The sequence below is a fragment of the Macaca fascicularis genome, chromosome 5 (genome assembly GCF_037993035.2).
Source record: "Macaca fascicularis isolate 582-1 chromosome 5, T2T-MFA8v1.1".
Taxonomy (NCBI): Eukaryota; Metazoa; Chordata; class Mammalia; order Primates; family Cercopithecidae; genus Macaca; species Macaca fascicularis.
Genome location: NC_088379.1, coordinates 185,130,971 through 185,143,150, shown reverse-complemented (window position 1 = coordinate 185,143,150; position 12,180 = coordinate 185,130,971). Strand labels below are relative to the sequence as shown.

Sequence of the window (12,180 nt, the reverse complement as noted above, 5' to 3'; positions counted from 1 at the left end):
TCGCTATAAGTAATAATAAACCATAAATGTTTTCTTGAGAAATTCCACAAATGTTGATATTATAAATCACAGAAAAATTCATTTTAAAATTTGCTTAATAAAGAGAAGGCAATAACTTCAGACCTGATAATAATTTCTGACATTTACATTATCTGAAATAATAACACTGAAGGGTTCTTTAGAAATAGTAACAATTTTTAAAATAGGCTGGTTAAAACACAGCTAGCAGATATTTATAGTGTAATATATTTTGAAAACGTTCTCGCTTGCTAGCCGGTCATGCTGAGGAGATACGAGTACAGGCAGAATTTAGCAAGATTCCTCTTCTGATATTTCCCTATGTATTTCATTTGCTTTCAAGTGTCATTGAGTAAATTGATATTAGATATACCTAGTAATAAAAAATTTTTTTTAACAATGGTCGTTATGACTTAATGTCCACTTCATTTAAACTTCAAAGTTAATTGCTTTAAAACAAAAGCCATATTCTCTACTAATCTTTCTCCTCTTCCGTGGTCATTTTTCTGTTTGTAGCAACACAGCATCTAATTTTCTACAACTGGATTTTTCCAAAATTGGAATCCTTTTTGCTTCTTCCCTTTCTCTTCTCTATGCATTCTTCTATCCTTTTTCAAATAATTAGAATCATGTATTCTCTTCTTCCTTTTCAGTCCTCCAAATAACTTAGTCTGTGACTCAAGTCTTCCTTAGCCTACTTGATAAAAAAATCTATATATCACCATCTTTCTTCATTCATTAAATAAAATTGCTAAACACCTGCAATATGACTATATACATTTTAGGAATCAGAGTCAGACAGACCAAAGGTTGATTCCTGGCTTGACTGAGTAGCTGTATGAACTTGAGGAAATGGTGCAATGTCTCCAAGGCACTATTTCCTACTCTGAAAAATGGGTAATAGTACTACAGATCTCCTGCTGTTGTGAGAATTAAATAAGTGATTGCAAGGAAAGCATAGATGATGTTGTCCGCTGTGTGCCACAAATTATATAAACATTCGTTCTCCTCTTCTTCCTCCTAAACATCATCATCCTGTTACAGTGAATGTTTTCAGCCTTCCGTTAAGTTACGTCTCTGTCTTGGAACACCTACTGGTTTTCAGAGGCATGTCAGACTCACCTCTATATTCCCATCATCTAGCATAGTATCTCACGGTGGGAGTTCAATCCATGTGTGCCAAATTTCTTAATGCCAGTATGTTTTGCTGAACCCATCACTACATGTTCTTCTGTTGGAAATGAAAACCAACAAAGATCAAAAGAGACAAAGAAATGCATTAGATAATGGTAAAGGGATCAATGAAAAAAGAAGAGCTAACTATCCTAAATATATATGCACCCAATACAGGAGTACCTAGATTCATAAAGCAAGTTCTTAGAGACCTACAAAGAGACTTAGACTCCCACACAATAATAGTGGGAGACTTTAACACCCCACTGTCAATATTAGAGAGACCAATGAGATAGAAAATTAACAAGGACATTCAGGACGTGAACTCAGCTCTGGACAAAGCGAACCTAATAGACATCTACAGAACTCTTCACCCCAAATCAACAGAATACACATTCTTTTTAGCACCTCATCACACTTATTCTAAAACTGACCACATAATTGGAAGTAAAATACTCCTCAGCAAATGCAAAACAACAGAAATCATAAAAAACAGTCTCTCAGACCACAGTGCAATCTAATTAGAACCCGGGATTAAGAAACTCACTCAGAACCACACAACTACAGGGAAAATGAACAACCTGTTCCCGAATGACTACTGGGTAAATAATGAAATAAAAGAAGAAATAAATAATTTCTTTGAAACCAATGAGAACAAAGACATATGTACCAGAATCTCTGGTTCACAGCTAAAGGAGTGTTTAGAGGGAAATTTATAGCACTAACTGCCCACAGGAGAAAGTGGGAAATATCTAAAATCGACACCCTAACGTCACAATTAAAAGAACTAGAGAAGCAAGAGCAAACAAATTCAAAAGCTAGCAAAAGACAAGAAATAACTAAGATCAGAGCAGAACTGAAGGAGACAGAGACACAAAAAAACCCTTTAAAAAATCAATGAATCCAGGAGCTAGTTTTTTGAAAAGATCAACAAGATAGACTGCTATCCAGACTATTAAAGAAGAAAAGAGAGAATAAAAAAGATGCGAAAAAAATTGATAAAGGGGCTATCACCACTGATCCCACAGAAATACAAACTGCCATCAGAGAATACTGTAAACACCTCTATGGAAATAAACTAGAAAATCTAGAAGAAATGTATAAATTCCTGGACACATACAACCTCCAAAGTATAAACTAGGAAGAAGCCGAATCGCTGAATATACCAGTAACAAGTTATAAAATTGAGGCAGTAATTAATAGCCAACCAACCAAAAAAAAAAAAAAAAAAAGCCTAGACTAGATGGATTCACAGTCAAACTCTATCAGAGGTACAAAGAGGAGCTGGTACCATTCCTTCTGAAACTATTCCAAACAATAGAAAAAAGAGGGAATGCTCCCTAACTCACTTTATGAGGCCAGTATCATCCTGATACCAAATCTGGCAGAGACACAACAAAAAAAGATTTCAGGCCAATACCCCTGATGAAAATTGATGTGAAAATCCTCAGTAAAATACTGGCAAACTGGATCCAGCAGCACATCAAAAAGCTTATCCACCACTATCAAGTTGGCTTCATCCCTGGGATGCAAGGCTGGTTCAACAAATGCAAATCAATAAACCTAATCCATCTCATAAACAGAACCAATGACAAAAAACACACGATTATCTCAATAGATGCAGAAAAGGCTTTCGACAAAATTCAACACCTCTTCATGCTAAAAGCTCTCAATAAACTAGGTTTCAATGGAAAGTATTTCAAAATAATAAGCGCTATCTATGACAAACAAATAGCCAATATCACACTGAATGGACAAAAGCTGGAAACATTCCCTTTGAAAACTGGCACCAGACAAGGATGCTCTCTCTCACTACTCCTATTCAACATAGTGTTGGAAGTTCTGACCAGGGCAATCAGGCAAGAGAAAGAAATAAAAGGTATTCAGATAGAAAAAGAGGAAGTCAAATGTCTCTGTTTGCAGTTGACATGGTCGTATATTTAGAAAATCCCACCATCTCAGCCCGAAATCTCCTTAAGCTGATAAGCAACTTCAGCAAAGTCTCAGGATACAAAATCAATGTGCAAAAATCACAAGCATTCCTATACACCAATAATAGACAAACAGAGAGCCAAATCATGAGTGAACTCCCATTCACAATTGCTACTAAGATAATAAAATACCTAGGAATATAACTTATGAGGGATGTGAAAAACCTATTCAAGGAGAACTCCAAACCACTGCTCGAGGAAATAAGAGAGGACACAAACAAATGGAGAAACATTCCATGCTCATGGTTAGGAAGAATCAATATCATGAAAATGACCAAACTGCCCAAAGTAATTTATAGATTCAATGCTATTCCCACCAAGCTACTATTGACTTTATTCACAGAATTGGAAAAAACTACTTTAAACTTCATAAGGAACCAAAAAAGAGCCCACATAGCCAAGACAATCCTAAGCAAAAAGAACAAAGCTGGAGACATCATGCTACCTGACCTCAAACTACACTACAAGGCTACAGTAACCAAAACAGCATGGTACTGGTACCAAAACAGAGATGTAGACCAATGGAACAGAACAGAGGCCTCAGAAATAACACCAAACATCTACATCCCTCTGATCTTTGACAAACCTGACATAAACAAGCAATGGGGAAAGGATTGGAGAAATAAGAACACTTTTACACTGTTGATGGGACTGTAAACTAGTTCAACCATTGTGGAAGACAGTGTGGCGATTCCTCAAGGATCCAGAACTAGAAATACCATTTTACCCAGCTATCCTATTACTGGGTATATACCCAAAGTATTATAAAACATTCTACTAAAAAGACACATGCACATGTATGTTTATTGTGGCATTATTCACAATAGCAAAGACTTGGAATCAACCCAAATGTCCATCAATGATACACTGGATAAAGAAAATGTGGCACATATACACCATGGAATACTATGCAGCCATAAAAAGGATAAGTTCATGTCCTTTGCTGGGACATGGATGAAGTTGGAGACCATCATTCTTGGCAAACTAACACAAGAACAGAAAACCAAACACCACATGTTCTCACTCATAAGTGGGAGTTGAACAAAGAGAACACATGGATACAGGGAGGGGAACATCACACATTGGGGCCCATCAGAGTGTGGAGGGCTAGGGGAGGGGTAGCATTAGGAGAAATACCTAATGTAGGTGATGGGTTGATGGGTGCAGCAAACCACCATGACACGTGTATATACCTATGTAACAAAACTGCACATTCTGCACATGTACTCCAGAACTTTAAGTATAATAAAAAATTTAAAAAGAAAAAAAAGAAAAGCTCTGTGACTTTTTCATGTTCATTGTTGCTCACTGAGAATCTACATGAAGAATAAATTTCAAAAATAAAAACCAATAATCCAATAATAAGTATTGGGCTAGTTCGAAAAAGAAGGATGCCAGTTCATAAGCTGAAGATTCAGATTTTTAAAAAATTATTCATTGAACTAAAGCTTTGTATGTGTGTGTGTGTGGAGATATATATATATGTATACATATATATACATGCACACACATATATATACACCTATATATGTATACATATATACACTTATATATCCAATGGTGATATATATGTCCTATATATACATATATAGGTATATACATATATGTATATATGGGGATATATGTGTGGATGTATATACATCTATATATGGATATATGTGTATGTATATATTGATGTATATATGTATATGTATACATAAACATATATGTATATATAGATGTATACATATATCTCCACACACACATATATCCCCCCCACATATATATATCCCATCTATATGATTGTGATACATTTAGTCTCCACACTGTACAATTATACTTCACTGGAAGGAAATGTTAGTTAAGGGTCATCTCTCCCTTTCCAGAGGCCCAGTGACTTTCAGATGTTTTGGATTTTTTCAAACACACACATACAGACCCGCACAAGTACTACAGCTTCCCCTAATATCCCCCACTTCTATTGCCTCATACAACATCACAGGATGGGAAGGGAAACTCAGAGAACATAATGATAACACAAAGATAAGTGAAACAATTAGCTTTAAAAAATTATTTTCCCAAGTAAAATAGTTTCATGAATGCATTGTAGAGTCAAATAGAAATGATGTCAGAATTTTTCACTGTCTTGTATGTTTCATACTAATGGGTGTTCACACTGAATGTTGGCTATTTAATGATCTGGAAGATTAGTTACTTTTTGAGGAGATATCCTAGAATGCAGAAGTCATATATTTTCTTTGATCCAGTCTATAATCACACATTTTTACAGTGATAGTAACCAAGAAGTTGTATTTTCTATTACATATCTAGTGAAAAAAAAAGATAAATTATGATCACCCTCAGCTGAATTTTATCTACTGTGGATATGAGATAAGATGAAAAAACTAGGGTGCTATGGATGTTTATATAAGGGAGATGAGCAACATATATAACCGGGAAAAATATTCCTTTCTGTGTTTTTCTCTCTGGATCGCTCTGCTTTATCTCCTTTCATACCATTTTATTTTATTCCAAACCTGTTCATTCTTTGATGTATGTTTCAGCTGAGACTTGCAAAATACATTGTTTGATAAATTAGATACTATGTCCTTATGAAAGATAGAAAGACTTTTATCAAACACAAACATTATTGCAACTTGTACCCAGGAGGGAAACGGAATAGACAGGCCACTTAATTTCCTTTACAGTTGAAGAAGAAAATACATGAGATCAAGAAACCAAATTCTTGCGGGTTGTTTATTGACTGTGACAAAGCCTGTTCGAAATTCTCTGTTCTATTCAGGCCGTGCTACTGTCAACACAGTCCAGAAATATTCCTGCAAAAGAAATGGTCACAGTGACAACGGAAAGCATTGATGGCAAATAGGAATTAAACTTCTCCTCCCAAATGAGTGCTATCTTTCAGCTTTCTTACTTTGGTTGGGAAGAAAGAGGATGTTGATTGCTTCATTTATTGAGTTAGTTTGTTTGGTTGTCTTAACTAACAAACTCAGAAAACGTTTGTAAGTTTTACATTTTTAGTTGCAAAATTATATGTAAATAATGTATTCATTTTATAAGTCAATAAAACAAGTCACATTTGATACTATGATCATGCTGAAGTACTTTTAAGAATATGTATTTGACATAGATGTTTTTCTTAAGATGCATACTCACATTTTACTAGGTATTTACAGATACAGTAATTTGAGTTTGTAGAAAATAAAATTGAGAGTTTTCTTTTCCATCTTGTTTGTATATGCGTGCAAAATGTATTTATTCTATAAGCAGCTGCTCTCTCCACTGGTAGGTAAAAATTGATGCCTATTTATTCCCCCAGTCCTAATTAAAATGGCACCTCTCCCAGCTACCCTTCATGAGATCTCTTGCCCTTCTGAGACTGATGTGTCATTGTGTCTGCTTTGTAGTTTATCCACATATATGCTGTTACCCTGTCACATTTTAATTTTTTGAAGATGTTATTAATCCTAAATATTATAGAGTCATGTATATAATCCTTCATAACTTATTTAATGGAATGGAATATAATGGAGCCTTTTCAACTCATCTTCTCCTTCAAAATATTTTCCTCATTTGAAAATGAAACCTCACAATACAGCACATAGAAGAAAATCTCAAGCCGCGTCTATTTTGAGTAAGCCTGACAATGACAATTGCGGTGACTCACGCCTGGAATCCGACCACTTTGGGAGCTGGGGCAGGCGGATCACCTGGGGTCAGAGGCTCAAGACCAGCCTGGCCAACCTGGTGAAACCCCATCTCTATTAAAAATACCAAAAAAAGTTAGCTGGGTGTGGTGGGGGGCGCTGGTAATCCCAGCTGCTCGGGAGGCTGAGACAGGAGAATCGTTTGAACCTGGGAGGCAGAGGTTGCAGTGAGCTGAGATTGCGCCACTGCACTCCAGCCTGGGCAACAAAGAACAAAACTCTGTCTCAAAAAAAAAAAAAAAAAAAAGAGACACAGAACCTTTTTTTTTTTTTTTTTAAGTAATACCACTGAGCACCTCTGGGGATGAATTTTATATGAAATATATTTTTTAAAAGGACAACATCATTCAATAATCATGCTTTCTGTATCATTTGCATTTCTACATAATTTCTGGGGGTCTTACATTTAAAATCTCTACAGCATGGTGACAAGTTTTTAAACTTTAATCAGATCAATAATATTCTTTATTCACTGAGGTTGCATGTTCAAATTTCAGCTATCATTAAGCTCAATTATAACATTTAAATATAAAGATATTTATATTTTTTGTTTTATTTATAATTATTTTTTTAATATTTATAATTCTGATAATTACCATATTACCAGGCTTATGGTAATTCTATAGCTGTTACATTTCTGATTTTACCATTTCTGCTTTATGATCTTAAGTTGTGATAAGAATTACAGATTTCACATAAAACTGATAACTCCTAATGACTGATATAGTCACGCAGTTTCCTCATGTCATTCTCCACAGTCTTTTTTGTAGCTTTTGATATCCAGCAACTCCTAGTCTTCAACTTTCCCTCTTTGGCATCTGTAAAACAATTATTAATTTCCTGTTTCTCTACATTTTAATTTGTTTAAGCCTACTTCCTCCTATTGTTCTATAACACTGACTCTTCTCACATGCTCTGTTCCACTTTCTCTGTATTCATTTTGCTTACTCCTTTCTTCCTGATGTGGTTTGGATCTGTGTCCCCACCCAAATTTCCTGTCAAATTGTAATCCCCAATGTTGGAAATGGGGCCTGGTAGAAGGTGACTGGATCTTGGGAGCAGACTTCCCTCTTGGTGATGCTGCAATAGTGCGTGAGTCTTCATGAGATCTGGTTGTTTAAGAGTGTGTGGTACCTCCCTCCAATCCCTTCCTTCTGCGCTGGCCACATGAGGATGCCTGCTCTGGCTTTGCCTTGTGCCATGGGTAATAAAGCTCCCTGAGGCACCCCCAGCCATGCTTCCTGTACAGCATGCAGAACTGTGAGTCAATTAAACCTCCTTTCTTTATAAATTACCCAGTCTCACGTATTTCTTTATGGCAGTGTGAGAATTAATACATTTCCCCTTCCTTCTCTCCTTCTTTCCTTCCCGAGCTTCCTCCCTCCCTTCCTTTCTTCCTTCCGGTCTTGAGGTTTATTCTCACGTAATAAAGACTGTATTTTTTTTTTCCATCGTCCTAAGACGCCGCTTATCTAGGGGTGAAAGGCTTGAACTCTGCAGTCAGCCCTGTCTGGATTTACCTTGCTTCCTCTAGCTTAGTTACAGTCAAATAACAACTGAGAGTTTTTGTGAGAACTACACAAGACAATGAATATGATTGGAAAGTGCAGTAATTGAGAAAGAAGTCTCTGATGTCTAAAATGGAGATGGGGTTTATATTAACTCAATAATTAACTCTAATATTAACTCTCTTCTACATTGCATGTGCTCAAATAAAGCAAGCTGTTCCCTGGTGTACGTTTATATGTTCTTGGGAGATGAGCACTATGTGTAAATTTGGAAAAAGCTTATTTCCTCCCAATTATCATTTAAAAAAATGTAAACACATATTCAAACATCTCAGAGTACATATTATAAACTATTTGACAAGCGATTTTCTTTGTTCCTCACATTTGGAGAGTACCGGACTATATAAATTATCCATGTAATGTGGATTAAAAGAATTATACATGGTTAATGAAAATAATAAAACATTTACTCTGTCCTACATCTTTACTGTAAATCAGTGCTTTATGTAATACCATTTAATCTCAGTCATGTGAATTTAAATGTATTTGAATGCTTTATACATAGAATTCAAAACCTTTCCAAAAATGTGATATTTTAATTCTAACTCTTAACCTTAACTATTATTGTTTAAAAACTTTGTTTATATACATCTCTCAAAAAATGCATATACAAAATATTTTTATAGTAATTGCAAAAGGGACAAAGGCCTTTATTTTTTTATTTCTTTGTTTTAACTAACTCGATGAAGAAACTATACAGAGAAAAAGAGAGCACAAACTGATTCTTTCTGGACTTTTCCTAATTTTCTTTCCATTGGGTATCATTGGAGAATCTTTCACCAACCAGAGGACATTTTCTCAAAAGCTTCACTGAAATACTCTAAGCTTTTCCATTTCTTTCAGGCAAATGCTCTAGCTGATTTTATGATGTAATCTATTTTAAAGTTGACCTGTCATAACAGCAAGTAAGTAAAACCACAGGCTTGGATTTTTTTAAAAAGTGCTTTCTAAAAAATGCTCTATTTTGTGCCAGTTACAAGATACACAGAACATAACTTTTAACAGAATATGACAGAATAGAACTTAAAGGACATAAATTGAGATGTAAAGTAATCTGGTTACTCATTCATGTCTCAGTATTTTTTAAGTATCTCCCATTTGTCAGGGAGTATGTCAGTCTAAGGGTATCAAGATAAATGGAAGATTATTCTTTTCTAGAGGGCCACAATGTAGTAGCCCAACGGCATAAATGGTGTGACTGATTGGCCAACAAACCATTGAAACAGAGCTATGTATATGTCTCTGAAAGATGTACGTATACAGTGATACAGGAGGAGTACAGAAGAGAACACATACACACACACACATTTTGGAAAAAGGCAAAAACAGGAGTTTCAAGGAGGAATTACCTTTTATGTGGGTAAGGACTACTTGAGAATTTACAAGTCATTCTGGATAAAATGGTCAGGACATTTAAGCTAAGGGAGTATCAAGTAGAATGAAAGGACGTGTGAAAGGACATAGTAAGATCAGGAAACAGGAAAAGGCAGTACTTTTATGTGACTGAAGTGAAACAAATATAGAAGAGTGGATGCTACCTAGAATTTTAAGTCATCTATTCACTCTTGCATGTTAGACTTGAGGAAACAAAGATAGTCCCCAAATGATCATCTTATTCAGTCTTTGGAAAACAGGAAGAAATGTTATCTTTTTCAGTGAAGTGATTCCAAGACTTCCACAAGGAGTGAGGCTGTATTTGACATCCCAAAAATAAAGCAGCTTACATAAATTTTCTGAGTCTGTGGGAAGAAAATTAACATGATATCTGACATTTTTAAAAGCTGACAAATTTTGTTTTGTTTTGTTTTTCAGGTGTGAAATAGTTTGAATCAGAAAGTTTGGACAAAAACCAAATAGGTAATGTTTGAAAGGGACTTAAATCTAAATGGCTGCCTTTAAAAATTGTATCAATTAAAGACGCATACATGTAACAGGGGAAAATGCATCCTGTAATTAAGTACTATCAAAAGAATTACACTTTCTTTTTTTTTTTTTTTTTTTTTTTTTTTAACAAAGCTCCTACACTCTGTCCCTCACTTCTATTCACCAAGCCTCATGCACTCTTCTCAAAAATAGATTCACCCAGTGAGGATGCCGATCCTCTTGTTTTTATTTCTGGTTTCAGAACATTTTATGTGAGTATACAGATACTTGTTAGATTGAAATTAATATGTTGTCAGGACACGATTATATTTTAGAGACAAAAAAGATCACGTTGAGAATGAATTTTTAAATAGATATTTCCTACTGATACAGCAAAACAGTCTCTTTCTGTATCTCATCCAGATCACTGTGGTACAGTGAAAACAGCAAAGGCTGATAAAAAGGTCGAGAGGAAGATTTGAGTCCTATGTGAGTTGAGCCAGCGCCTCTCTCTCTCTCTCTCTATAATGGAGGTGACAATACTTATTTGAAAGGCATCAGGGAAGTCCACAGTTGGTGGACACACGGTGGTGGGGCAAGCAATCCTGGAAAAGTAGGCAAATAACAAAATGTGAAGAACATTCAATGCCCTTCTCTTTAGATTAAGAATCTTAAACTTACTAGATTCTGATGAGTGAGAGATAGAAAAATCTATGTTTCTTTTTGAAAGATGAGCATGCTAAGGAGATGTAAGTATAAATGGAGTGAAAATGAATTACTATGGGTTTCTTTTATCTTAGAAGTAAAGTACTGTTTTCTTTTTATTATACTTTCCTGTTTTTAATGGTATTCTACATACACATATATGATTTTGAATTACGTGAGTGGTCAAGAAATCAAACTTTGCCTATGTAGTATCACATTTAAAAGAAAGGCATCTTGGGCCAGAGGCAGTGGCTCATGCCTGTAATCCCAGCGCTTTGGGAGGCAGAGTTGGGCAGATGACGAGGTCAAGAGATAAAGACAATCCTGGCCAACACGGTGAAACCCTGTCTCTAGTAAAAATACAAAAGAAAAAAAAAATAGCCGAGCATGGTGGTACATGCCTGTAGTCCCAGCTACTCGGGAGGCTGAGGCAGGAGAATCACTTGGACCCGGGAGGTGGAGGTTGCAGTGAGTTGAGATTGCACCACTGCACTCCAGTCTGGGGACAAAGAGAGACTTCATCTCGGAAAAAAAAAAAAAAAAGGCATCTTATTCATAAATATAAGCAATTTAAGAAAATTCCTGTTAGGTATTTAATTCCAAGGTACACAGACATAATTTAAACTAAGCATTACATTCATTTTATAATGTTTCTTCAAAGTAACACAAGAAAAAAACGGGGAAAGTTTGGAAACTGAGAATCATTCATTAAAAACTATTCATTATATTAATTACTTGTATAATTCTAAGACATTATCAAGTTTACAAGTTTATTTTAAATATAGATAGATTAGGCAGAAGAACACATATTTTCTCCTGTATTATTATTATTATTATTATTTTGAGACGGAATCTCACTCTGTTGCCCAGGCTGGAGTGCAGTGGCCGGATCTCAGCTCACTGCAAGCTCCGCCTCCCGGGTTCCTGCCATTCTCCTGCCTCAGCCTCCCAAGTAGCTGGGACTACAGGTGCCGCCACCACGCCCGGCTAATTTTTTATATTTTTAGTAGAAACGGGGTTTCTCCGTGTTAGCCAGGATGGTCTCAATTTCCTAACCTTGTGATCCGTCTGCCTTGGCCTCCGAAAGTGCTGGGATTACAGGCGTCAGCCACCATGCCCGGCCTGTTTTGCTATTTTTAAACAAAATATAGATAT

General features: G+C 35.7%; 1 protein-coding gene across 14 annotated transcripts in view; it reads right to left on the bottom strand.

Annotated features, from left to right (window-relative positions):
- Positions 1-12,180, bottom strand: part of TENM3 (teneurin transmembrane protein 3) — a 2,750,454-nt gene that overhangs the window by 2,445,406 nt on the left and 292,868 nt on the right. The window lies entirely within an intron of this gene.